This window comes from Lissotriton vulgaris, chromosome 1_1 (genome assembly GCF_964263255.1).
Source record: "Lissotriton vulgaris chromosome 1_1, aLisVul1.2, whole genome shotgun sequence".
In the NCBI taxonomy this organism is placed as follows: Eukaryota; Metazoa; Chordata; class Amphibia; order Caudata; family Salamandridae; genus Lissotriton; species Lissotriton vulgaris.
This window is the reverse complement of record NC_141685.1, coordinates 469,161,980-469,189,722: the sequence shown is the minus strand read 5'-3', so window position 1 is coordinate 469,189,722 and position 27,743 is coordinate 469,161,980. Positions and strand designations below refer to the sequence as shown.

At 39.6% G+C, this 27,743-nt stretch overlaps 1 protein-coding gene across 1 annotated transcript in view; it reads left to right on the top strand.

The window, feature by feature from the left end:
• The window catches only part of C1_1H1orf141 (chromosome 1_1 C1orf141 homolog), a 268,263-nt gene that overhangs the window by 168,151 nt on the left and 72,369 nt on the right, over positions 1-27,743 (top strand). The window lies entirely within an intron of this gene.

Sequence of the window (27,743 nt, the reverse complement as noted above, 5' to 3'; positions counted from 1 at the left end):
CAGGAATAAAGCCCTTCATTAGATCCCTTACGCATTTCAAAAGGTTCATAACCTTAATGGTACACAGACCTGGATACGCCTAGACAACTGCTGACTGACTAGAGCAATCACAGTAGCAACCTGCGATCACAACTGGAGCTCTCACAACCTAGGCCCTGGTGCCCTGGGATCAGAGAATACCAGGTTCTTCTCTTGTATCTTGTATCTCAATCGTTTGTGTTCCTTTCCTCTCACAAGCCAAAACTCTTAAGATAAATAGCTCACACGCCATTCAACTCTCTCTAGAACTCTAGGCTCTACAGATGAATGCATTATTTAGGAAGAGTGAATAGAAAGGCTTGCCTGTGCTTGCAGGTAAATGTATCATTGAGAGAATGGAAGCAGAGAGGTCAGTTTATCCACGCTGTTTCCTGAGCAGTATTACAAGAACACATCAACATAAGGACAAGGTACAGACTCACATTTACCCAGAGACAGGTGCCATAGCCCACATGTCTAACTGGCGCTAACAGCACAGCCACCACTTGCTCAGATGAAGACTTATTCCACACTCAGCGCTTATAGTACAAGTATCACTCATATGTCACAGATAGCAAAAGTACTACTTACGTGCCACAGTGACCACAGCTATCCATCACATGTCAAGGGCAGCTGATTAGTACCATTCATCTTACCAATCCCTTGCTCTTCTGGTTAACTTCTTACTCAGTGCAAACAGCAAATCTATGCTTTAAGGTCTTTGTCAGCAGAGCTACTCTCACCAGACAACAGAGCATTCCCAAACAAGTTACAGGGAGCAAAGCTATGCCTTAATAGCAGCTGAGCTATCCCTGGATAGGTGACTGTCCTTCTGACAATCTGTCTGCACTGTGTCTAAGCAACTAGGGAACAGGGAACCAGTGAACAAGAGGGGTTCGGGAACTAATGCTTGCAGGATGGCGTTTGGAGAAAGAGAGCCTCTCATACTTTAGCGGGACAGGTAAAACAAAAGAAACCGCGAGACGCAAAAAATAGGCCTTGGTGACAGAGAGACCTCAATAGTGAGCGGCTTTAGGCTGGGAAACATCAGAGTAGTAATGGAAGGCTAGAACAAGACAACAGAGACAATGCAAGCACGATACAGGCCAGTTCCAACTACAAGGATACAGGCAAACAAGAATCTAGGGTGGAATGTTTGTATTAGAACCTAGATGAGGAACAATGCATACCAAATGAGAAACATAAAAATCCACAAATATTAAACTAGAATGACTCTTACATCAACCACCTGTGTCATTTAGAAGGGCACATGGCATTACTTTCAGACAACAACACTACCATAGCTGACACTAATTATGGGGAAGGATTCAAGATCCTAACCTCCACTGTAAACCATAATGCAGAACCCCCAAACACATTCAACATTAACACAGGTTAGGCTGGAAAGTGTCAAGAGTCTCTCCCCCCCCCCCCCCAACTCCCTTTATAGAACACCTCTATGAGGATAACCAATGTCTTCCAAGCCAGCCACCCACATTATTGTGATTCAGTTACCCTACCGGAAAACCTAAGATGGATGAATCACAAACGCAGACTGATGTATGCATAAAGTGCTGAGGCCAAGTAATTGGCTAACTCTGAACCATATCTGGCAGGTCAAAATAACAGAACTGCTGCTACACATGCTAACCCTCTTCCCTGCGTTTGGAAACATTGCAAACCAGCTGTTCATACTGTCCCTATGCTGTGTGTTAATTAGCTAAGCTTTATGAGACCATTCCACTTAAAAAAAAAAAATCAAAATGGCTGTCCTTGTCTTTTTTTAATATTTAGCTGCTTACAATTGTGTTTTCATAATTTTTTATCAAATTTCCCAATTAAGCTTGAATATTGATGTTCAAACAGTTTGAATCAACCTTCTATGTAGGTACACCAGGAATACACTGTTGTATGTATCAAGTCCGCATCAACTAGGGCAGTAAGGGAACAGCCTGTCACCATTTCACATAAAAGTAACGAAGATAGCCTTTGTGTGCAAGGATAAATATTTCCTGTCTTTGTCTGCACAGTGATGCTGCTGTACCGTACAACAATGGGAGGTGGCATATCTAGATGCACAGACCTCAAATGAACTCCTGATAACTCTGTCTCTAAAACGTCACCAGCACTGGTTTTGCCAACTTATATACACTCTCTGAACTGAGAGGTTCTTCTGGGTAATGTTAATGTAACTTCACTCCAAACGCCAAACATTAAATTGTGTAAGGTGCATACTTGTTCGCAACTTTATTTGAAAAACTTGCATAAAGAAACATCATCTTCAGCAAATGGCTCAATATGTTTCAACATTTACAATGGCTCCAAGTGGTTTCATTCGCATCAATGCATTAGATACAGGCAAAGCCAAATTAGTTGTAACCTTTTCACTTCTTGTAATTCCCCAAAGGTAGATTGATATTGTGTTTTAGAGCTCTAACAAAGTCAGAGGTTATAGGCATGAGTTGTAAAAAATAACTTTGTTCACCACTAGTGTCCTTTCACCACGGTACTGGTGCACTGCTACTAGATGACAATGTTCTCCTTTTTAGCACTTGACTCTCTCCAGGTAGTGGGCCGGTTCGGCCCACTACCTGGAGAGATTCAAGTCCCCATTTCTACCCCATTTCTACAGTCAAGTTCCCATTTCTACTCCATTTCTACCTGGAGAGAGTCTGTCCCCATTTCTCTCACAAGAGGAAGACTGATAGATGAGAACTACGCTGGGGCTTACCTGTTTGAATGAAGCTACCCTCACGCTGCAGTGCTCAGGGTTTTATGCTCAGCAGTCTGCAACCTATCATTCTGCTTCTCTCTCAAATGGAGAAGAAAACTAATACCAAATCCAAATCCACATGAGTGGACACCAACCCCTCATTATACTCCAAATCTCCACCAAATTCACCATCCAGAATATCTCTGATCACAGTATTCAGTGATGTGTATGGCAGCAGTACAACAATGCCAGTGATATCTCAAAGTATGGTCTCAGTCATAATCAAAATTTTGTAACCAAGTGTTCTCCTGAATTTGACTTTCCAATATGATATGGGGTGGTTCATTTAGTATCATGCTATTCACAGAATAGCAAAAAAGGCCGTACTCAGGAGTTGCCACAAATGCCAGCAGTTCTAGAACTATTAGTCATAGCAGATCAGAACAGGAAGTCATCATAAGACTATACATGGCCATAGAACAGACAGAACTAAACAGAAGTTATTAACATAAACAAAGTGGGGAAACCTATTTCAAAATATATTTGATATTTAATAGCAAGTAGCAGGAGACTCATACATATGCACATGTTGTCTAGAAACACCAGATGTAGACTCTTTAATTTCAGTTTTATACATAGAACATACATGCAAGCAATGTTGCTTGGGTAATATTTGAAAGAGGCTCGCTGCCCAATACCATTGTGCTATTTATTATGGGACTGCCTGTAAATGGAGATGTATTGGAAAACTTTTCTGTATAGGTGTGCTGCACATGCGCAAATCATAATAGTTTTTGTTACTGCCTAAATGTTTATGGGGCACAGGTACAAATAAATGGGAAAAAACAAAGAGGTTTGTACAACTCGCACCTTTATTGGATAAAAGACTAATAGGCCCAGCTCCCACTTACCTGGACTGGTCGTCTGACTAGACTAAGGCCCTTTGGAACCCAGCCTCGCTGCCTCAAAGCCCCGCCACTTTCTTGTGCTCCTTCTTTTCACTCACTCTGTTCCATCCTCTCGTCCTTCACTCCTGTACCCTTCTCTTTATTCTTTTCACTATGACTCACTCTTTTGCCTTCATCCTTGTACCCGTTCTCCACTCCCTTTCTTTTTGTACCCATTTTCCTCTCTCCAGTCTCTCTTTGTGGCTCTTTTTGCCCTTGTTCCACTCTCTCTCTGTTCCTCTTTTTGCCCGTTTTCTTTGTACCTGCCTTTCCTTCAAGCCTGTTCTCTTTGTGTTTCTTCTTGCTGGTTTCTGCCACCCCCTCCCGCTTGCTCCAGTCTCCCCCACTCCCTACATGCATCTCCCACGCTGCCATGCATGCTTTCAACGGTCTCCTGCGCCCCACGCCACAGGCAGCACGCACAATGAACTCGGTGTGCAGTCAACCTTGCAGAAGCTCGTGCGATGTCACAGGCCTATGCTAGGTGCAGGCAGCAGTTGCAAGCAGCAGGTGGCGGTGCGCTTGCACTTCAAACAGGGCAGCGCGCTCAGCACTGGTGGCCCGTTGCGGCGGCCTTTATAATTTATTTGAGGACACTGACTAGTGTCAGTGTCCCCAAATAAATCATAAAAGCCGCCGCAGCGGGCCACCAGTGTCGCACGGCCGCCGCCCCAAAAATAGTGCCGCCTGAGGCAGACCGCCCCCACCGCTCCCCCCCTTGCTACGCCCCTGGGATTGCGACTGAACAGGTCAGGAACCGGCAACAGGAGTTCGTTCCAAAGTTCAAAACCGATGTCGGACGGGTTGGAAATGGGCCCTTAAAACGTTAAGTACCAAAATCTCGGAAAAAAACATATTGTTGCCACCATTATCTTCAGAAAATATATGAAATTATCGATTTTTTCTATATTAATAGAGTTTAAACTAGTAAATGTTAAATATAATATTATATTAATTTAATATATTGTAAATGTAATTAATAACACTAGCATGTAATACCATATATGAATATATACTTATATAGGCACACAAACACACATATCTGTTAGTGTTTATACAAATATGCATATATAGTGCATAGTTAATACAAATATGTATATTACATTCTATTAATTATTTTATATTTTAAATGTATTACCATGAAAATATATATATTCACTGAAAAAAACATAGGTTTAACACTCGTTATAGTTAGGAATTAGCATTTAAAAAACCTTTGAAATTCACTGAAAAAACCATAGGTTTAACACCAGTTATAGTTAGCTGGACATTTTACTCATACAAAACCATTGAAATTCCCACGTTAAAGTTAGTTGGACTAACTATAACGTGCGCGCCCGCAATCCAATGCTGATGATGTCACATATTACATCATTCATGACATGGTCAGTGACATCACTGATGACATCACTGATGACATCTCAAATGACATCACTGATGACATCACTGATGACATCTCATTTGACATCACTGATCACATCACTGATGATATCATTCATTTGCTAATACGATGCACCTCCTCACACTCTAATATAACCTTTGATACACCCAATGAAAAATACAGACTACCATTCTTGAAACCATTGACACACCTATACCAGTTACTACATACGCACTCACTGATTCCTAGGTCTACACACACATTCACTCATTCACCCATAGAATCACTCATACATACAGTCACTCATCAATACAACACTATCAAATGCACTCATAAACGTATACAGACACTCACACACTGCCACTCATCCATGGAGTTACTCACACACCTAGTTAGTCATGCAAAGAATCAATCACACTTCAATTTCCTCAACTATACAGTTATACACACAACACCGTACTTATTCAAACATATACTAACACATAATTACTCTCTTATACAATCACTGATACAAGTACACAATGATCCATACAGCCACTCGCACATTCACTGGCTCTCATGTATAGTCATTTATATATGCCAACTCTCACATGCACTGTGTTTTACATATGTACTTACTTGGACATGTAGCACTGAGATATCCATTCACTCACCAACACACCCATGCACACAGTCAACCGCCCATATAGCTGTTTCCACATGCACTCTTGAACTCATACACCTAGTGGATCAACTGCTCACAAATCTATGCACAGAGTCACACACCTCCCAGCCACCCACACACACACTCAGTCTCCCATTCAAATACTTGGGCAACCAATCACTAACCCATATAGCCACTCATATAGCTACTGATCAACACAGGCAGCAGCTTACACAACAACAGACATACTGATGCACACATTCAGACAGTTTAGTCACTAACCCATGCATTTAGTAAGACACATTTAATCACTCAGTCATACAGTCAGTCATGCACCTACTAAATCCTTCATCCACACACTCATACATACACTCAATCTTCAATATGTAAAACATATTTTAACCTTACATAAACACACATTCACTGGATGATGTCATCAGTGATGTCATCAGTGATGTCATTTGAGATGTCATCGGTGATGTCCACCTAACTATAACGTGGGAATTTCAATGGTTTTGTATGAGTAAAATGTCCAGCTAACTATAACTGGTGTTAAACCTATGGTTTTTTCAGTGAATTTCAAAGGTTTTTTTAAATGCTAATTCCTAACTATAACGAGTGTTAAACCTATGGTTTTGTCAGTGAATTTCAAAGGTTTTTTAAATGCTAATTCCCAACTATAACGAGTGTTAAACCTATGGTTTTTTCAGTGAATTTCAAAGGTTTTTTAAAAGCCAATTCCTTTGTATATCTACAATTTTTAAACAGATTTTTTTTATTACCTGTTTTTTATAACTATTATTATTATTTTTTTTTCACAAGAATAATTTTTTCAATATATTTTTCATTTTTTTTATCATATTGTCTTGGGGCGCTCAGGGTGCGCGCACCGGTAAGCTCACCCGAGAGCGCAGCGTGAGCGCCATTTCTTCGTGCGGAAAAAAAGGTATGTATTTAACTAAATAATAATGCAAGACATTCAGTAGCATACTTATAAAAGTAGTATTTTTGATTGTAAATACCCGTATTATAACTTTAAACGTATTTTCGTAATGTTAGCAAAACGTCATTTAGACGCGCCGTGTCAGCGCCCGCGTAAGCGCCCCCGGAAGCGCCTACGTTCGTGCCGCGTAAGCGCCCCCGGAAGCGCTTCGGTGCGCGCAGCGTAAGCGCGTTAAGTCATGTGACCTTAAAATAACTCTTTTCATTGGTTGTTAACAGTTTTTTACAACTAATGAAAACCCCACCCATTTCCTTCACTTCTTCTTTCACTTTGGAGACAGCAAGACCTGTTTTTTTCTGTCCTACCATTTTGTGTAAAGAATGGCTGCCAGAGCACCCAGCAGCAGCGAGGAGTCAGATGGCTTCATTGAGGAAGAGCCTCCTCAGCCCAAGGTCATGGAGCATTTTATTTGGAAGTTTTTTTCAATACCTGAAGGATTAAAAAAGGTGAATGCTACCAAAGTTGAATGCAAAATCTGCCTAACTGTGCTTTCCCTAGGAGACCCTAGAAGGAAGAACAGTTTTGGCAACTCAACAATGATTCGCCACGTCCAACGGAGGCACCCCCAGAACTATGCCCGGGAGAGTGTCCGAGACCTGGCACGTAATCCCCCAAGGGATGGTGCCTCTACATCTACAGGAGGACCCACAACATCAGGGAGAGGACGTGCAGCGGAATTGGAAATGATTCCGAACATTCAAACTGTTTTTAGTGACATTACTATAAAATGCAAGCAATGCAATGAAATGCTTTGCTATGGTGAACAGAGCATCAAGCTCATTGGACGCAAGAGGTAAGAACATCGCTGCCTTCCCCAGCCCTAATTGTTCCCCTTTTTTTTGCTCCTGTTGAGCAGTTTTGCATTCCTTGTTTTTGTTTTTGTGCATAAAAAACATAACACATCTATGCACAGAGTCACACACCTCCCAGCCACCCACACACACACTCAGTCTCCCATTCAAATACTTGGGCAACCAATCAATAACCCATATAGCTACTGATCAACACAGGCAGCAGCTTACACAACAACAGACATACTGATGCACACATTCAGACAGTTTAGTCACTAACCCATGCATTTAGTAAGACACATTTAATCACTCAGTCATACAGTCAGTCATGCACCTACTAAATCCTTCATCCACACATTCATACATACACTCATTCTTCAATATGTAAAACATATTTTAACCTTACATAAACACACATTCACTGGATGATGTCATCAGTGATGTCATCAGTGATGTCATTTGAGATGTCATTTGAGATGTCATCAGTGATGTCCACCTAACTTCCGGAGGGAAGGAGGCTAACAGAGAGAGAATGAGGGAAAGGGAGTATAGACCTAAGAGGACAGAGGGAGTAAGAGAAAGAGTTAGTGTAGTGGAGTAAGGACAGTAAGAGAAGGGAAAAGAGTGAAGGAGAGAAAGAAGGGAAGAGAGAGGAAGGAAAGTAAAGGAGAAGGTCTGAAAGAAGGTGAGTGTAGGAGTGTGGCTGAGTTATAGGGAGTGAGCGTGACAGAAGAGGAATGAGAGACTTAGAGGACGGAGAGAATGAGGCTAACAGAGAGAGAATGAGGGAAGGGGAGTGTAGAACTAATAGGACAGAGGGAGTAAGACAAGGCGTTAGTGAAGTAGAGTAAGGAAAGTAAGGGAAGGGAAAAGAGTGAAGGAGCGAAGGAAAGGAAGAGAGAGGAAGGAAAGTAAAGGAGAAGGTCTGAAAGAAGGTGAGTGTGGGAGTGTGGCTGAGTTATAGGGTGTGAGCGTGACAGAAGAGGAGTGAGAGACTAAGGGGACGGAAAGAATGAGGCTAACAGAGAGAGAATGAAGGAAGGGGAGTGTAGAACTAAGAGGACAGAGGGAGCAAGAGAAAGACTTAGTATAGTGGAGTAAGGACAGTAAGAGACGGGAAAAGAGTGAAGGAGTGAAAGAAGGGAAGAGAGAGGAAGGAAAGTAAAGGAGAAGGTCTGAAAGAAGGTGAGTGTGGGAGTGTGGCTGAGTTATAGGGAGTGAGCGTGACAGAAGAGGAGTGAGAGACTTAGAGGACGGAGAGAATGAGGCTAACAGAGAGAGAATGAGGGAAGGGGAGTGTAGAACTAAGATGACAGAGGGAGTAAGTCAAGGAGTTAGTGAAGTGGAGTAAGGAAAGTAAGGGAAGGGAAAAGAGTGAAGGAGCGTAGGAAAGGAAGAGAGAGGAAGGAAAGTAAAGGAGAAGGTCTGAAAGAAGTTGAGAGTGGGAGTATGGCTGAGTTATAGGGTGTGAGCGTGACAGAAGAGGTGTGAGAGACTAAGGGGACGGAAAGAATGAGGCTAACAGAGAGAGGATGAAGGAAGGGGAGTGCAGAACTAAGAGGACAGAGGGAGTAAGACAAGGAGTTAGTGAAGTGGAGTAAGGAAAGTAAGGGAAGGGAAATGAGTGAAGGTGCAAAAGAAGGGAAGAGAGAGGAAGGAAAGTAAAGGAGAAAGTCTGAAAGAAGGTGAGTGTGGGAGTATGGCTGAGTTATAGGGAGTGAGCGTGACAGAAGAGGAAAAACACTCTGACATACTTTTCTTGAAAGACAAGCTAGTGAATGCCCATGCAAACTTTTTTTCTCTCACTTTACAAGGATCTAGCTCTTGTAAAATTTACATTTTTTGTTTTACACTTTTCTTAGTATATGTCCGTATGAAACTGCGAAATAAATCAATTGAATCCTGTTGCACACTACAAATACTACTACAATTACAAAAATACACTGGAGCCTTAGGACATCCCTCTATAACTTTATCAGCTAACACATCTTCTGTATTCCTAGGCACAATCTTTTCTTTTTCAACCGGACAACCGTCCTTCACCTGGTATGCTCGACCACTGGTGTCAACTACATGCACCAAATCATTATCCTGAAAGTAACTTTCTTCATTAAAAAATGGCTCACAACTTGAACTATGCTTCCATTCTCCAGAAAAAACATCACAAAAATTAGTCCGATTAATTACTCTCCTCCACTTACATTTTGATTTGAACACATTGATTACTTTATCTAGTGTACGAATTCTATTTATTACTAAACTAAACAATTTATTTTTCACTTTAAATGCTTCATCCACAATCTTAACTATGTTTTTTTTCTTGTAAAAAGCGGTCTTTTTTTATACCTCTTTACATTTTTTAATAAATTGCTTATAATTCTGTTGTAAAACATTTGTCTACAAATTTCAATGAATTGAGTTGTTCTTCTATTGGTATGGACAACATCATCTCCTTGTAGAGATCTAACATTTTTTGAGGGACACACTTTCTTCTTTGAAATTAAAGGTGTCTTACTTTTCATTGAGGTCACATGTTTTATTTTTTCACATTTCAATAAGTTCCTGAGAAAATTTTTAGTTTGCTTACCAGAAGCATTATTTTTTATCACTGAAGATTTTGTTTTGGATGAGTCTTGTATATTTCTTTCCTTAGACCTTAAATCCTTTTTATATTCCTTTGCACGTCTTTGTTTGGATGGCATATTGTTTTTCCTTTGTTTAGATGGTTATAATCTGTGGTAAAGAAAAAATAACATATTATAGACCATTACAAACATATTACATAGCAATTATAATAAGTAAACAATATAAACACTAGTATACAACAAAAGGCTGATTTACATTACATGTGCTTTGCTTTGTGTCAAAAATGATCATGTGCCTAAGATCACACTGTGAGTGAAGCTTGATTTACCCATCAGTGTGATCTTAGGCATAGACGCACATACTGTTTGCAGAGACAGACATGGTAGAATATATGTAACATTTTGATCATGTGCCTAGGATCACACTGTGAGTGAAGCTTGATTCACCCTTCAGTGTGATCTTAAGCAGAGACACACATACTGTTGGCAGAGACAGACATGGTAGATTATATGTAACATTCTGATCATGTGCCTAAGTCCACACTGTGAGTGAAGCTTGATTCACCCATCAGTGTGATCTTAGGCATAGATACACACACTGTTTGCAGAGAGAAACATGGTAGATTATATGTAACATTCTGATCATGTGCCTAAGAACACACTGTGAGTGAAGCTTGATTCACCCATCAGTGTGATCTTAGCCAGAGACACACATACTGTTGGCAGAGACAGACATGGTAGATTATATGTAACATTCTGATCATGGCCTAAGATCACACTGTAAGTGAAGCTTGATTCACCCATCAGTGTGATCTTAGGCAGAGACACACATTCTGTTTGCAGAGACAGACATGGTAGATTATATGTAACAGTCTGATCATGTGCCTAAGATCACACTGTGAGTGAAGCTTGATTCACCCTTCAGTGTGATCTTAGGCAGAGACACATATACTGTTTGCAGAGACAGACATGGAAGATTATATGTAACATTCTGATCATGTGCCTAAGATCACACTGTGAGTGAAGCTTGATTCACCCGTCAGTGTGATCTTAGGCAGAGACACACATACTGTTGGCAGAGACAGACATGGTAGATTATATGTAACATTCTGATCATGTGCCTAAGTCCACACTGTGAGTGAAGCTTGATTCACCCATCAGTGTGATCTTAGCCAGAGACACACATACTGTTTGCAGAGACAGACATGGTAGATTATGTGTAATATTCTGATCATGTGCCTAAGATCACACTGTGAGTGAAGCTTGATTCACCCATCAGTGTTATCTTAGGCAGAGACACACATACTGTTTGCAGAGACAGAAATGGTAGATTATGTGTAATATTCTGATCATGTGCCTAAGATCCCACTGTGAGTGAAGCTTGATTAACCCATCAGTGTGATCTTAGGCAGAGACACAGGTACTGTTTGCAGAGACAGATATGGTAGATTATGTGTAATATTCTGATCATGTGCCTAAGATCACACTGTGAGTGAAGCTTGATTAACCCATCAGTGTGATCTTAGGCAGAGACACACATACTGTTTGCAGAGACAGACATGATAGATTATGTGTAATATTCTGATCATGTGCCTAAGATCACACTGTGAGTGAAGCTTGATTCACCCATCAGTGTGATCTTAGGCAGAGACACACATACTGTTTGCAGAGACAGACATGGTAGATTATGTGTAATATCCTGATAATGTGCCTAAGATCACACTGTGAGTGAAGCTTGATTAACCCATCAGTGTGATCTTAGGCAGAGACACACATACTGTTTGCAGAGACAGATATGGTAGATTATGTGTAATATTCTGATCATGTGCCTAAGATCACACTGTGAGTGAAGCTTGATTAACCCATCAGTGTGATCTTAGGCAGAGACACACATACTGTTTGCAGAGACAGACATGGTAGATTATGTGTAATATTCTGATCATGTGCCTAAGATCACACTGTGAGTGAAGTTTGATTAAGCTATCAGTGTGATATTAGGCAGAGACACGCATACTGTTAGCAGAGACTGACATGGTAGATTATTTGTAATATTCTGATCATATGTCTAAGATCACACTGTGAGTGAAGCTTGATTAACCCATCAGTGTGATCTTAGGCAGAGACACACATACTGTTTGCAGAGACAGACATGGTAGATTATGTGTAATATTCTGATCATGTGCCTAAGATCACACTGTGAGTGAAGCTTGATTCACCCATCAGTGTGATCTTAGGCACATGACCATGTTGTTACATGTAATCTACCATGTCTTTAAAAAACACGTACTTCCATATTTTTAAAGACATCAACAAAGCATACCTTTTTACCAGAAAACATTTTCTATAGTAAATTGTTTTTCACACAAAGCACAGCCCTTTGAAATGACCACTACAAAGCAAAGCAGAAACCTAACTCATTTTCAAAATAGATTTCCAATATGCACCATACAATTTTTAAACAGCATTACAAAAAAACATAACACACAATGCAAGAATAAATAACTACAATATGCTTCTTAATCTTCCCTATACTGCATACAGCAGTATATCTTCAATAAATTAATCATATATCAGATAACACACAGGCACAGAGTAAAGTGAGACACATGCAAAGAATACTCTTTAAGCTAATTGAGGCAAACTGTTACAAAGCACAGGTGACATTGAAAAATGTAAAAATGTTTTCTCTTATTTCAAACAGAAAGTCAGTATGATGCTTCACCAAAATTTAAAAAGCAGACTTTTTTCCAGAAAATATTTTCCATACTAAATCGTTTTTTACACAAAGCACAGCTTATTTAAATGACCACTACAGAAACAAAGCAGAAACCTAACTCATTTTCAAAATACATTTCCAATATGCACCATTTTATTTTTAAACAACATTACAAAAATACATGACGCAAAATGCAAGAATAAAGAAGCACAATATGCTTCTTAATCTTCGCCATATTGCATACAGCACTCTATCTTTTTTAAAATAATCATTACTCACCTTTAAAAATGCTTTGAAAGATGGAGAACAGTGTCAGTCACACACAACAGATATTCTTAAGCTGAATCTCTGAATAATGCTTCTTTCACTGGAGCCTCAGAATAATGGGACAGATTCTTTCTCAATACAGACCCATATACTTGTACATACTCAAAATTCTTCCCACACACATTCAAAACCAAACTGCACATTTTAATTGGTTGTACATTCCAACACTTTGAAACTCGCATAACATTCACCCATCCCCCCACTGCTCATTCATCCTGTTACCATGGTAACTCCTTCCTAACCCAGCACACAGTTCAGAAGTTCATCATACTATGTTGCAAAAAAATCCAGCAAGGGTGTTTGACCTCTCAATGTACTAGCTAATCAACTGCAATGTTTCTTTAAATGACTTTTTCTCAACCATTGAATTGACTTTAAAAAAAAAAAGCATGCACCCTAATTTTCAGTGGAGATTTTTAAGAAACCACCAATCATTTCTGGTTTTTCAAGTGCACTAAATCTCAACCACTGTTTCATAACTCCTACTTTCAAACTGCCATTTCATTTCCACAACTCATCTGAATATAAGCACATCTACCTTCAAAAAGCCAAACATCTGGTTTGTGGGTCATAGCTATGTCTTCTGGAGTGCAAAATTTGCAAGCAACAGAGGTATTTACAACCTTGATTTGCCAAATGTGGACATTGTCTGGATTGGACAGAGAGGATTAAGAAGTCACCAATTGATACCATTGGTAAAATCCTTTATGCATCTTCCACACCCTGACCTTATAATTGTGTACTGTGGATGAAATGACCTAGGCACTTTGACTGGGGTAGGTCTGAAAATGCTTTTAAAAGACATCTTTGGGCAATGGATGTCACTTTTTCCAAAAACTACCTTGGTATTTTCTAATATATGCCAAAGGCAAAAATGGAACTGGTCCAACCAATTTTGTCCACAGATTGAGAAAGCAAGGAAACATGTGAATAAATCTGTTACTTCTTTCCTCAGAGACTATGGTATGGGGTCAATATACCACAACAACTTGCGTTACAACATGCAAGGCATCTATAGGAGAGATGGTGTACATTTTACAGATGAATTTGAGACTCTGCATTGGTACCTACTTGTAAGGTACAAAAAACACCCACATAACACAACAGCTCTTTTCAGAGCTAACTTACAACTAAGCACTCTAAATTATTTTTTTCTCTATTTTTTTCACTGTTTTTCCCCGTGGTACGCTCAGGATGCGCGTACCGGAGAGCGCACCTGGGAACGCACCCAGCGCTTACCCCGCGAAAATAGCAAAAAGAAATTGTTTTTTTACTCTTCAGGGTCCTTCTAGGCCATCCACAAAAAACCTAGGGGGTCAGAGGGTGTCTACCCTGCCCCCTTTTACACATTTCCCCCTTTTATTTTCACCTCAGGTGTCTCGATTATTCAGAGACACAAAATGGCGGACTCTCCTGACTGTTAAGAATGTTGACAGACACCCAACAGCCAATCAGCTTTCCACTCGCGCACTCCCGTAGCGCGCCGGGTTCGCTCTCCGGTACGCGTACCGGTGAGCGCTTGCAACGAGCCCAAAGATATATATGTGTTTAAGAAGTTGCTTTTCATAACAACCACTGGAGCAATTTTCACCAAACAAGCAAAGGCACATCTGCGTACCAGTCCCTACAATTTTACCAAGTTTGGTGTAATTCCGTTCAGCGGTTTGGGCTGTAGCCATATCTAAATGTCCTATGGAAAACTGCATGGGGAAAATACATTTGAAACTATTGAAAATTAGAACCAATCAAAATGTAATTACGTTTTGAATTTGAATGTGATGATGTATGATTGGTTATGTATATATCTTAAATGAGAGGAAAACACGCCCATTTTGTGATACTCCTGTCAGAGGTACTTTTGAGAGGAATTTTGGCGGGTCAATTTCTGGACTTTCAAATACACAGTACTTACTCTTCTACTTTCAAAAAGGTGAGTTGGTAATTTGTAATGGGAACTATGTTGTACACTTTAAGATAATTTGAAAAATGTTTTCTGTTAGTTATTTACAGTCCTTCTGTTATAATTATGAATTAACATAGGCTTCATCTCATGAAGTGCTTTATATTTCTAGTTCCTGCCTGATACTATACATTGCCCAATTAATTTTAAAGAACTAAATACTTGATTAAGCTAGTTTTATGTTATGTAATACCAAAAACGATAAATGAAAGTGATTACTTTTTTCTGCAATTTACAGCAAGAAATTTGAAATTAAAATGGAAGAGAGCAAAGAAATGTCATTTGAAATTACAACAACATATCTTGAAAATGAAAATGTCAAGGAAAATGAAAACACAATTTCCTCCCAAGGAGAAGATGACTTAAAAGATTTTTTTAATCAATCTCTAGATGAAGAATTAATTGAATGTTGGATGAAATAGAATGGCAACAAACAACAATGAACAATTTTCATGAGGAGATTAAATTTATGAATGAAGATGAAATACCAGATGAGGACAAGGTACAAGTTCTATTAAATTATGAGAAATCTGAACAATAAATTATTAATTACAAATTAAAAATTAGTTGACATATTATTCATTTTTATTTCTAATTTATGAGGTAAAAGCGAAGTGATTGTAGTATAATGTAATACTTATAGTATAAAGTGCAAAATGTTTATGTTACATAGCAAGTTTACTCATATTTACTGCACTTCTCCCACTGTATTTTTACCAATGTAATTTGACATCTCTTCATCTCCTGCCTCCTTTCTCTCACTGTCTGTCTCTGATGCACCCTATCGCCGCCATTTTGTGTAGTTTCAGAAGAGAATGAAATGTAATACTTCAAAACTTGAAAAGAGAGCAGGGTAGAGTGCCCCTCACCCCCTAGACCTTCTCAGGAGGTCCCAAAAGGATCTGTTTCTGCTTTCCTGAGAGACTATGGTATGAGTTGAATATACCACAATAACTTGCATTACAACATGCAAGATATCTACAGAGGAGTTGATGTACATTTCTCAGATGAGGAGAACAGAATTTTGCTCTTGAAGTTTAGACTCTGCATCAGTACCTACTTGTAGGTACTTAAATCACCCACATAACACAACAGCTCTTTTTCGAGCTACCCTGTCTCTAAGCAATCCAAATTCTTATTAAAAACTATTTTCTTTCACTGTTTTACCCTGTGGTGCGCTCAGGGTGCGCGTACCGGAGAGCGCACCTGGGAACGCACCCAGCGCTAACCCCGTGAAAATAAAAAATAAAAAATCATAGTTTTTTTGCCCTTCAGGGTCCTTCTAGGCCCCCCTCAGAAAAACTAGGGGGTCACGGGGTGTCTACCCTGCCCCCTTTTAATCATTTCCCCCTTTTTTTTTCACCTCAGGTGTCTCGATTCTACTGAGACACAAGATGGCGGACTCTCCGGACTGTTTAGAATGTTTACAGACATCCAACAGCCAATCAGCTTTCCGCTCGCGCACTCCCGTAGCGCGCCGAGTGCGCTCCCCGGTACGCGTACCAGTGAGCGCTCGGAGCGCGCCTATAGATATATATGTGTTTTTGAAGTTAATTTTCATAAAACCCACTGGAGCAATTTTCACCAAATATAGAAAAGGCACATCTGCATTCCAGTCCCTACAATTTTACCAAGTTTGGTGTAATTCCGTTCAGCAGTTCGGGCTGTAGACTTGTCAGACCGTCCTATGGAAAATAACATGGGGAAAACACGTTTTGGGACCCCCCTTTTTTCTCAGCCCCCACTTCATGAATCCACCTGAAACTTTCAGGGAAGGAGCGGAGCGGAACTGGCCAAAAGTTTGGAAAATTACACGCAAATTCCTCAACCGGCGCCAAAGATATTCCCAATAGAATGTTGAGGATTTCCTATGGTAGCTAGGTCCTAAATATAACTACCTACTGGCGACCGCCAGTATGTAATATATATATATCCAAAGCAATCCTTACTCCTCACATGAAGAAGGCACGCACACCAAGACTGCAGTATCAAGGCTTCTTTATTTAAAAGGGCCTCCTTCGACCCAGCGACTGAAGAGATGCGTATCGGCTGACTTTGCAGCCTTTATCAATCTCATATATATATATTCACTTAAAAACCATAGGTTTCAGGGCTGTTATAGTTAGCTGGACATTTCACTCCTATAAAACCATTGAAATTCCTCCGTTATAGTTAGTTCTGCTAACTATAACTCGCGCGCCCGCAATCCACTGCTGATGATGTCACATATTATATCATTCATGACATGGTCAATGGCATCACTGATGACTAGGGGTGGGCGGCATTTGTGTAGTCGCGTTACGCAAATTTCCGCGAAACAGTAAAAAATCTCTGCGTACACACAGAAATCCCGCGAACATGCGGAATTGCTTGTTCGCGATGCTTTTTTACCGTGTGCAATCGCTGCTTGCATGCTCGGGGGAAATATCTAGCAAACATGCATTTTAGAACGCTAACAAGCAAAAAATTTCACGAAGTAGCGGAACGCAGAATTTTGGGCAATTTCTCCTTCTCCGCGGAATGCGAAATTACCCTAATTCTGCGAACTGAACGGAATTTACCGCCCAGGCCTACTGATGACATCACTGATGACATCTCAAATGACATCACTGATGACATCATCCAGTGAATGTGGTTTGGTTCGTTATTTAAATATGTATTATATATAGCAATCTGCATTGAAGAAAAAGTGGATATATAAATATCTGGATGGGGTATTTAGTAGCAGTGTGATAGACTGTTTACTTGACTAATTTATAGTGTCTCACTAAATATATTGGATAGTGACTAAACTGTGTGAATATCTGTATCACTTTGTGAGTTGTTGTGTAATCTGCTGCACCAGTTGGTTACTAGCTACAGAAAGTCTATATTAGTTATTAATTAGTTAACTGAATATTGTATGGCAGAGTGAATGTGTGTGTGGTTCGATGGGGGGGGGGTGCGATTGCCCAAAGATGTGTGAATAGTTGATTCAGTAGATATATGAGGTTAAGACTGCATGTTATAACAGTTGTTTGGGTGAGTGAATATCTTTTTGGGTGTGGTGATGGGCAAATATATCTCTCAATGGTACATGTCCAACAAACTAGAAAAATAAAAGGCAATGTATGTGACAGTTTTTGTATACAAATAAGTATACATAAGACTCAGTGATTGTATGAGCGACTGTATGGATAACTGTATACTTGTAATAGTGATTTTATAACACACTAAGTATGAATTACTATCTATATGAATAAATGAACTGGGGTTTGTATAAGTGCGTACCTGACTAAATGTAAGTATGAACCATTGTTTGCCTAAGTGAGTAGGATGACTGCATAAGTGAATAGGATGTGTGCTGGTGTGTAATGTTGATATAGGTGTATACGTATATTTGATAGTGTTATATTGATCATTGACAGCATGTATGAGTGAATCTATAGGTAAGTGATTAGATGTGTGTGTAGATCCAGGAATCACTGAGTGGGTTTTTAGAAACTTGTATTGGTGTGTCAATGGATTCAAATATGGTACTCTGTATTTTACTGTGAGTTATGAAAGGTTATACTAGTGTATGATGAGATGTATCTGATTGTCACGTGGATAATGTCATCAGTGATGTCATTTGAGATGTCATCAGTGTTGTCACTGACCATGTCATGAATGATGTAATATGTGACATCATCAGCAGTGGATTGTGGGCGCGCAAGTTATAGTCAGCAGAACTAACTATAACAGAGGAATTTCAATGGTTTTATACGAGTGAAATATCCAGCTAACTATAACAGCCCTGAAACCTATGGTTTTTTCAGTGAATTTCAAAAGTTTTTTAAATGATCATTTTTAAATGTAATAATAGTTATATGTATTTTTTATTTTTACATATTTTATTTTTTAAATTACATTATATATTTTTAATATAAATGGAAATACAAATGTTTTTTAAAATATTGAAACTGAAATATTGGTTTTTTTTGTTTAATATTTTTATTTTAATATGTTTAGATTATTTTCTTTATTTTTTTATTTGTTTTCAAGTTTTTTTGGGAGTCGCGCACCCAAAGCGCACCTTTCTCGATCACTACGCCGAACCTAACTGCCATTTTAGAAATTATGTAAAGGATCCGCATAGGGTGTGAAGAGGATGGGTATTTTCTGTGATGTGCACGATCGCTATGCGACCAGTACGCAACTCCAGCTCCCGCGCATTCGCGACACATGCGCATGACTGTACGCAAAGCTTGCGCGCTTCCGCATGACGTCATATACTTGTTTGACGCGGTGGGTGCGCGACTCTCGCAAAAAATAATTATGTCTACATTTATATATATATATATGTCTGTAGTATACATATTAGGGCATTCATAAAAATAATATTTGTTTACTTGTAATACATTTATATTACTTTTAAATGCAATTTCGCGAAGTCTCGTTGGGTGCGTGCTGCCTGTGCGCAGGGTGCGCGGACCTTATGTGACCTGAAAAAAAAGATTTGATTGGTTCATAACATTTACCATTCTAACTATTGAAGGACCCCACCCATTTCCATCATTCTTCTTTGAGCGTCTTTGAAGAGTGATCTCTGAGCTTGGAAGAACCTATACCCATTACTTTTTTTTTGGTGTTTTTGAGAATAAAAACAACATCATGGCTTCAGGACAACATCCACAGGACCAGGAGGAACATTCTTCAGTGGAAGAATTTTTAACGGAAGCTCCACGCCCACAAAGGCCAGTATCGGTGGTGTGGAAGTTTTTCACCTTTCCGGAGGGGCAGAAGAAAGTGAGCGCCACTGAAGTAACCTGCAAGATCTGTGAGCGTGTTTTGTCCCGAGGTAGTGCTGAGAAAAATACTCTTGCAGTACTGCCTCGATGTATAAGCCCCTGAAGACTCTGCATCCAGTGAATCTGGCTTGAGAGGAGTGCAGGACAGCACAACAGAACCCTTCACCTGCAGTGCCTGGAACCTCTGGCAGTACTACATCACCATCACGACCGGACATACGTCCTGAAATTGCTCTACTGAAGCAGCACTGTGTAAAGTGCAACAAACTAATATCCTATGAAGAGCAGTCTGTTGAAGCAGTGTGTGCGGTGCAATGAAATCATCGTTGTTAGACTTTTGTTTGCTTTTTTTTGTTGGAAATGGCTGTTAATTCCTGAAACTTCCTGTTTTTTTTGTTCTTTTTCCTTTTTTTTTAAACACCCAAAAAAACCAAAATCGTTCCAAAAAATACAAAAAAAATATAAAAGAAAAAAAAGTTCTTCTCAGAACTAACTTCTCTGGTTAAAGAAATAACTATATTTGTATGTTAATGTGTGAAAGTTTGTTTGAATGTATGTGTATAGCTTAATTGACTGACAGAATGCATTAGTAATGTATGGTGAATGTATAAGTGCAGAAATATAAGTGTGTTGGTTAGTTAGGGGACTGCATGCATAGCGGAAAGGGGTTTGAAGCAGTCCATGTGCTCAGGCCTGGCTCACTGCATGAGTACTTGGGTAGTGACTGAATGATTAGAGTTCTGCAAGGAGAGTGCCTGGGTGAATTTATAACTGTTTGGGTTTTGGCGCAGTGAATGGATTACTAGATGGTGCTGAATGGGTCAATAGAGCAGTGCAAGAGCAGTGACAGGGTGTTGCTGGAAGTGTATGGATACTGACTGGAGAATTGAAGGTGTGAAACATAAGTATGTAGGTGGATAGAAGACTGCATGCATAGTGGATAGGGGTTTGAAGCAGTCCATGTGCTAAGGCCTGGGTCACTGGGTGAGTACTTGGGTACTGATTGAATGATTAGAGTACAGCAAGGAGAGTGCCTGGGTGAATTTATAAGCGTTTGGGTTTTGGCGCAGTGAGTGGATTAGTGCATGGTGCTGAATGGGTCACTAGAGGAGTGCAAGGGAAGCAACAGGGTGTTTGCTGGAAGTGTATGGATACTGACTGGAGAATTGAAGGTGTGAAACATAAGTATGTAGGTGGTTAGAAGACAGCATGCATAGCGGATAGGGGTTTGAAGCAGTCCGTGTGCTAAGGCCTGGGTCACTGCATGAGTACTTGGGTACTGACAGAATGATTAGACTACTGCAAGGAGAGTGCCTGGGTGAATTTATAAGTGTTTGAGATTTGGAGCAGTGAATGGATTAGTACATCGTGCTGAATGGGTCACTAGAGGAGTGCAAGGGGAGTGACAGGGTGTTTGCTGGAAGTGTATGTATACTGACTGGGGAATTGAAGGTGTGAAAGACAAATGTGTAGGTGGTTAGCGGACTGCATGCATAGTGGATAGGCGTTTGAAGCAGTCCATGTGCTAAGGCCTGGCTCACTGCATGAGTACTTGGTTACTGACTGAATGATTAGAGTACTGCATGGAGAGTGCCTGGGTGAATTTATAAGTGGTTGGGATATGGTGCAGTGAATGGATTAGTACATGGTGCTGAATGGGTCACTAGAGGAGTTCAAGGGGAGTGACAAGGTGTTTGCTGGAAGTGTATGGATACTGACTGGAGAATTGAAGGTGTGAAAGACAAGTATGTAGGTGGTTAGAAGACTGCATGCATAGTGGATAGGGGTTTGAAGCAGTCCATGTGCTAAGGCCTGGCTCACTGCATGAGTACTTGGGTACTGACTGAATGATTAGAGTACTGCAAGGAGAGTGCCTGTTGAAAATTATAAGTGGTTGGGTTTTGGTGCAGTGAATGGGTTAGTGCATGGTGCTGAATAGATCACTAGAAGAGTGCAAGGGGAGTGACAGGGTGTTTGCTGGAAGTGTATGGATACTGACTGGAGAATTGAAGGTGTGAAAGACAAGTGTGTAGATGGTGAGAGGACTGCATTCATAGTGGATAGGAGTTTGAAGCAGTCCATGTGCTAAGGCCTGGCTCACTGCATGAGTACTAAAGTAGTGACTGAATGATTAGAGTACTTCAAGGAGAGTGCCTGGGTGAATTTATAAGTGTTTGGGTTGTGGCACAGTGAATAGATTAGTACATGGTGCTGAATGGGTCACTGGAGGAGTGCAAGGGGAGTGAGAGGGTGTTTGCTGGAAGTGTATGGAAACTGACTAGGAATTGAAGGTGTGAAAGACAAGTATATAGGTGGTTAGAGGTAACCCTGGGAGTAGTTTGCATAGTAGCACTACACGTAGCTGCACATAGTATACTTTGAACTACACGTAGTACACGTAGTACTGCGTAGCGTAGCTGATGGCACTGTGTACTTGTCTGCACTGTAAATAATTGCAAATGGCATCTTGCACAGTGCCAGTTATTATAAAATAAGTATCTCTATCTGTATATGCTAAAGAGAATATAGTACTTTCACAAAAGTGAAACTGAAAAATTAGCAAGCAATGAGAGAGGTGATGATTTTGGGATCCTCCCTAACCTAGGGAGAGAACCAAGCAAATGCCTTGAAAACAAAAAGCACATGTTCTTGAACGATTCGGTGGTGGTCTCATCCTCTTAGGGCCACCCCAAGCACAGTTATTGGTAAAAAAAAAAATCCCAACCAAAGGCCATGCAAAGCATTATGGGATGAGATTAGCAGTGGTAAGTGAATATTATATTTTGAAGCCCCGGGGGGTGATGGTCCCCGGGGACCCACGTATTCCAGAAAACCCCTGTGGTGGCGGTCCCCGGGGCTGGGGGGGCCCCTTTGGGCCCCCATTACATTATGCATGTTGCCCCCGGGACTTGGCCCCCCCGGGGGCTAATAAGCAATGAAGCGCGGGAGGCGGCGCTTTGTTTTTTGTTATTTTTAAAAATAAAACTTTTTTTTGCCTTGGGGTCTTTCTGGGACCCTCTGAGCAGGCCTAGGGGGTCGGGGTGTTTCTTCCCTGACCCCTCTGCGTGTTTTGCACGTTTGTTTCACTGCTGTCTTGTGCCTCGGTTCTACCAAGGCACAAGATTACTTCCAACACTTCCTGGTTTGGAGTGTTGACAGCCAATTAGCATAAAGCTTGTGCTGGTTAGGATCCGCTGCCCTAGATATATATATGTGTTTTCACTTTTGAATTTCTCAGCAACTACTGAATGGATTTACACCATTTAACAAAGCGGCACCTTTCTGAACCAAGGGCTACCTCTTTGCCAAATTTGGTGTAATCCTGTTCAGCAGTTTGGGCTGTAGCCGTGTCTAAAGTTTCCTATGGGAAATTGCATGGGGAAAACACATTTTGGGACCCCCTTTTTTTCTCGGCTCCCGCTTGACGAATCACAGTGAAACTTTAAGGATAGGAGCGGAACGGAGCTGGTCATAAGTTTTGAAAATTTCGTGAAGATTTGTCAATCGACGCCAAAGTTATTAGGAATAGATTGTTGCAGATTTCCTATGGAAAATAGGTCCTAACTATAACTACCTACTGGCGACCTCCAGCAGGATATATATAGCGAAGCTATTTAAGAAACACATGTTTTCTTGAATGTGTATATATATATATATATATATATATATATATATATATATAATTTTTTCTCACCAAAGGTTCCTTCGTGGAAAGGAAAACACCGCACTCCAACAGGGTGTGATACTTCAAGGATTTATTCTTGTGCAGTTAACACCACTGACCACCACCAACGCGTTTCAACCTAACAATAGGTCTTGCTCACAGTATGTGACTCCATCATCACTTTCCTACTTATAATGGCTCCCATTCCTGCCGTTTAAGAGGCATTATGGGATATGTAGTCCATATTCATGTTACCAAGTTTTTCAAAACAAAAGGGTTGATTATTTCATCTGTTTTATATAGTGGAAAGCTGTTACAATTGATTATTTCATTGTTTGTGTCCCAAATGATTCCATTGTTCCATTTACGGCATTTCAATTTGGACTTCATCGTAGTTTTTCAATATCATTCAAACTTTATTGACAAACCTGGAACAGTGACATTTACCATCATTTTGCAGTGTCACTTCTTTGATAATCTGGTTTCAACAATATCTTATTGCTCAGTGCATCTTCGTATTGTTCCATGTCCCTTATTTCGATCTCAACCGCCATGGGAGTTTCGTTGTCTCCAAGCTACACCAACCTCACCATGGGGTGGTGGGAAAAACTGGTAGCTTGGAGAGACAAAAATGAAGAGTATTCTACCAAGACGGAAATCTGGCTAAGATTCATAGACGATTCATTCATCATATGGAGTGGCAGCCGGAGGGAATTCATCGAATATATGAACATTCTGAACAGCAATTACATTGGCCTACAGTTTACATACAACATCAGTAACAAAGAAATTATATTTTTTGATGTAACAGTGTACATTGAGAATGATGAAATTAAAACCAAAGTGTACAGATAACCCACCTCGACCAACAGCATCTTGCATGGGACCAGTTTCCATCCTCCACAATTGAAGAGAAGCATCCCATACGGGGAGTTTCTTCGTATGAGACGCAATTGCTCAGATGATGACCAAATGGAGAAGACCTTTTTGGAAACTAAAATGCGTTTCCAAAAAAAAGGATACACAGACAAGGATATAAAATTGGGAGAGGACAGAGCAAGATCTGTCCAAAGAGCTAAAACTCTAGAAAGAAAGGAGAAGAAACTGGAAGAGTCAGTAATCCGCATGGTACTCACCTATAGCAAAGAAAATTACGGAATAATTAACATCTTAAGAAAACATGGGAATATCTTGAAAAAAGATCCGGAAATAGGTGAACAACCTAGTATCGCCTATCGAAAGGCACCCTCCCTGAAAGACAAACTGGTGAATAGCCATATGACATTATCAAAACCTGAGAAAATCAACTGGTTATTGAATCAACAAACTAGATTTGTGCATTGCAACAAATGCAAAGCATGTAAATGTGGAATGCATATGAAAGAGGTGAAGGACTTCATGGAAAGAACATTCCAAATTACTGAAAGAATAACCTGTGAATCAATGTATGTAGTTTATGTAATTGTGTGCCACTGCGGGCTTTGGTACATTGGCAGTACCATCTGCCCCTTGAAAAAGAGAATACTGGAACATCTACGCGCTATCGAAAATGAAGATACAAACTATGCAATTGTGAAGCATCTAAAAACCCATGAAGAAAAAGATAGAACAGATATCAAATACTTTGGCTTGAAAACAGTACCTAAGAATCAGCGAGGAGGTAACAGAACACTTAAACTAGGTATACTAGAATTGTGCATGATTATAAGGTTCAAGACTAAGATCCCATTCGGGATGAATGGGGACGAAGAATTGTACAGCCATCAGTAGTGTTAACTGCACAAGAATAAATCCTTGAAGTATCACACCCTGTTGGAGTGCGGTGTTTTCCTTTCCACGAAGGAACCTTTGGTGAGAGAAATAGTATGAGGACAAGCCCGTCCTCTGCACCGGCACCCGCTATGTAAAGTGCGATCTCCTTGGGGCTGTTTGTGTTTGGATATATAACACACACACATAGATATATGGATTTCGAGGAGTTACATTTACTAAGCCCACTACAGTCTAAATAGCAGTAGAGAAAGCATTGGACTTTGGGACGGGTGAGATTTACAGTGTCTACTCCGAACAGCACAACAGTAGGGAAAATGTTAGAATTTAGAGGGATAAAATGTACTTTTCCCACTCCGGTCTGTGAGACAGCAGGAAAAATGCTGGATTTTGGATGGGTTCAATTTGCTGTGCCCACTCAAAACAGTGGGGAAAGTGTTACACTTCGGAGGGGTTACATTCACTATTTCCACTCCAAACAGTGCAGCAATAGGGAAATTTGACTATTCCTACTGCAGTCTAAGACAGAGTACTTTCATATAATTATATAAAAATGATTAATGAACATTAAATATACATATGTATATAAAAAAACTAAAACCAATTCATTTACATAATTATTATTCAGTATTCCTAAATGTTATTCAATTATTAATTAACTTCCCGCCCTATACCCCTACAAACCTAGCGCACCACACATAAAATATATATTCCATAATTTACATATTGAATATCACTTAAATAATTAACAATGAATTGTTAATTAATTTTTACTTACCTAACTTACAACCCTAGTCCCCAGCAGCCCACAACTAAAATATAATAAAATAAATAAGTATTCCATTATTTAACATAATTAAAATTCAATTAGTAATAAATGTTTAATTATTAATTAATTAATTTCCTACCATAGACCCTTTCAAACCTAGCAGCCCTAACTAAAATATTAGTGAAATACATAAGTATTCCATGAACTGCATAGTCAAAAAACAATTAACCATTAAGAATTAATTGATAACTAATTATTGCTTAATTAACTTTCCACCATATACCCTTACAAACCTAACAACCAACAAATTACATATAACAAAAATCTGTATGAAATAATTTATATAATAAATATCAGTAATATAATTAAATTAAATTGATTCGATAATTAGTAATTATTTATAACCTAATTAACTTCCCACACTATCCCATTACAAACACAACACCTCGCTACAAAACTATAATTTACTATTAAAATTAAATAAAACATTCTGAATCATTTAAAATTACATGCTAGATTTTTCTTTCATTAGGTTTACATAAACAATTGTACCACATAAAATTAATATATCAACTAAAACATTAAAATAATTTTAAAACAATATTTGTAATCACTATATTACTGAAGACGATACTAACCCGTTCCGTTGGCCGACGCAAGCACTACCTTCCATGTGATGCGCATGACCATTAGCCGACGCAGACCCACCCACTGTGTAGAACGCCCGCACCACTGTGAAATGTCCGCCGCTGTAAACAGGTTAAAAACATCAATATTATTTAAAACAGTATTACCTCAAAAAAATATATTCTTGGGAATTATATTCTTTCATTACCATATTTATCTATCACAATATTATATTTCCGATATATTTCTGCCTCCTTACATCTCGATATTTGTGCAAACAAAGTACAGGGTTCATACCATGTAAACACAATCCTGGCATTTATGGGAATGTCATTTGTGAAATAAACCCAGACTCTCTTTTTCTAATTTCGCTGATAGATAATGGCGAAGAAACATAAAATTAGCCAAAATGGTCACAAGATGTTTTATCTCTTTACTTTTTATATATTTTCTATTATGAGAATCCAATATCAACAAGGGAAATTGAGCCTGATGCATCGTTCTCAAGTTTCTTAGCAGTCACTCTTTTTGCACAGAGACTGTTGTGAGACATATGAATATTTTTGCATTGCAGCAGATCTACTAATCCATCACAGCGCTAAGATAACCATTCAATAGCATTTAAGGGATAGTGCAGTGGTCACCCCGCCTTCAGCAGCATGCTAAATCCCCCACTCGGCAATACTCTAGCCCAGATGGACAAGTGGAAGCTTTCCTCATGGACAGTTTCCACTTTACAAATGCCGTACGCATTTGTGAACGCAGTAGGTATTGCAAAGCCTTCATACATTTCATTACGATTCCCAAGCAGAGCGGATGTCCCCTTTCATGGGCCCTCTTCCTTTCAATCGCAAGGGGTCACAACAATATATATACTACGGTTCGCAACGTCATTTGTGATTCATAAGGTGACGCAAAACCCTTTAATTCACCAAGACCATATTGTCTTGTTTTCCTGGGGTGAGTTTCACTTATTTACTTAGCCCCAGTACACGACCAACTATGCAAGCACATGTATTTCAGCAGTACTACTAAATGTCTATTTTATAATAATTAATAT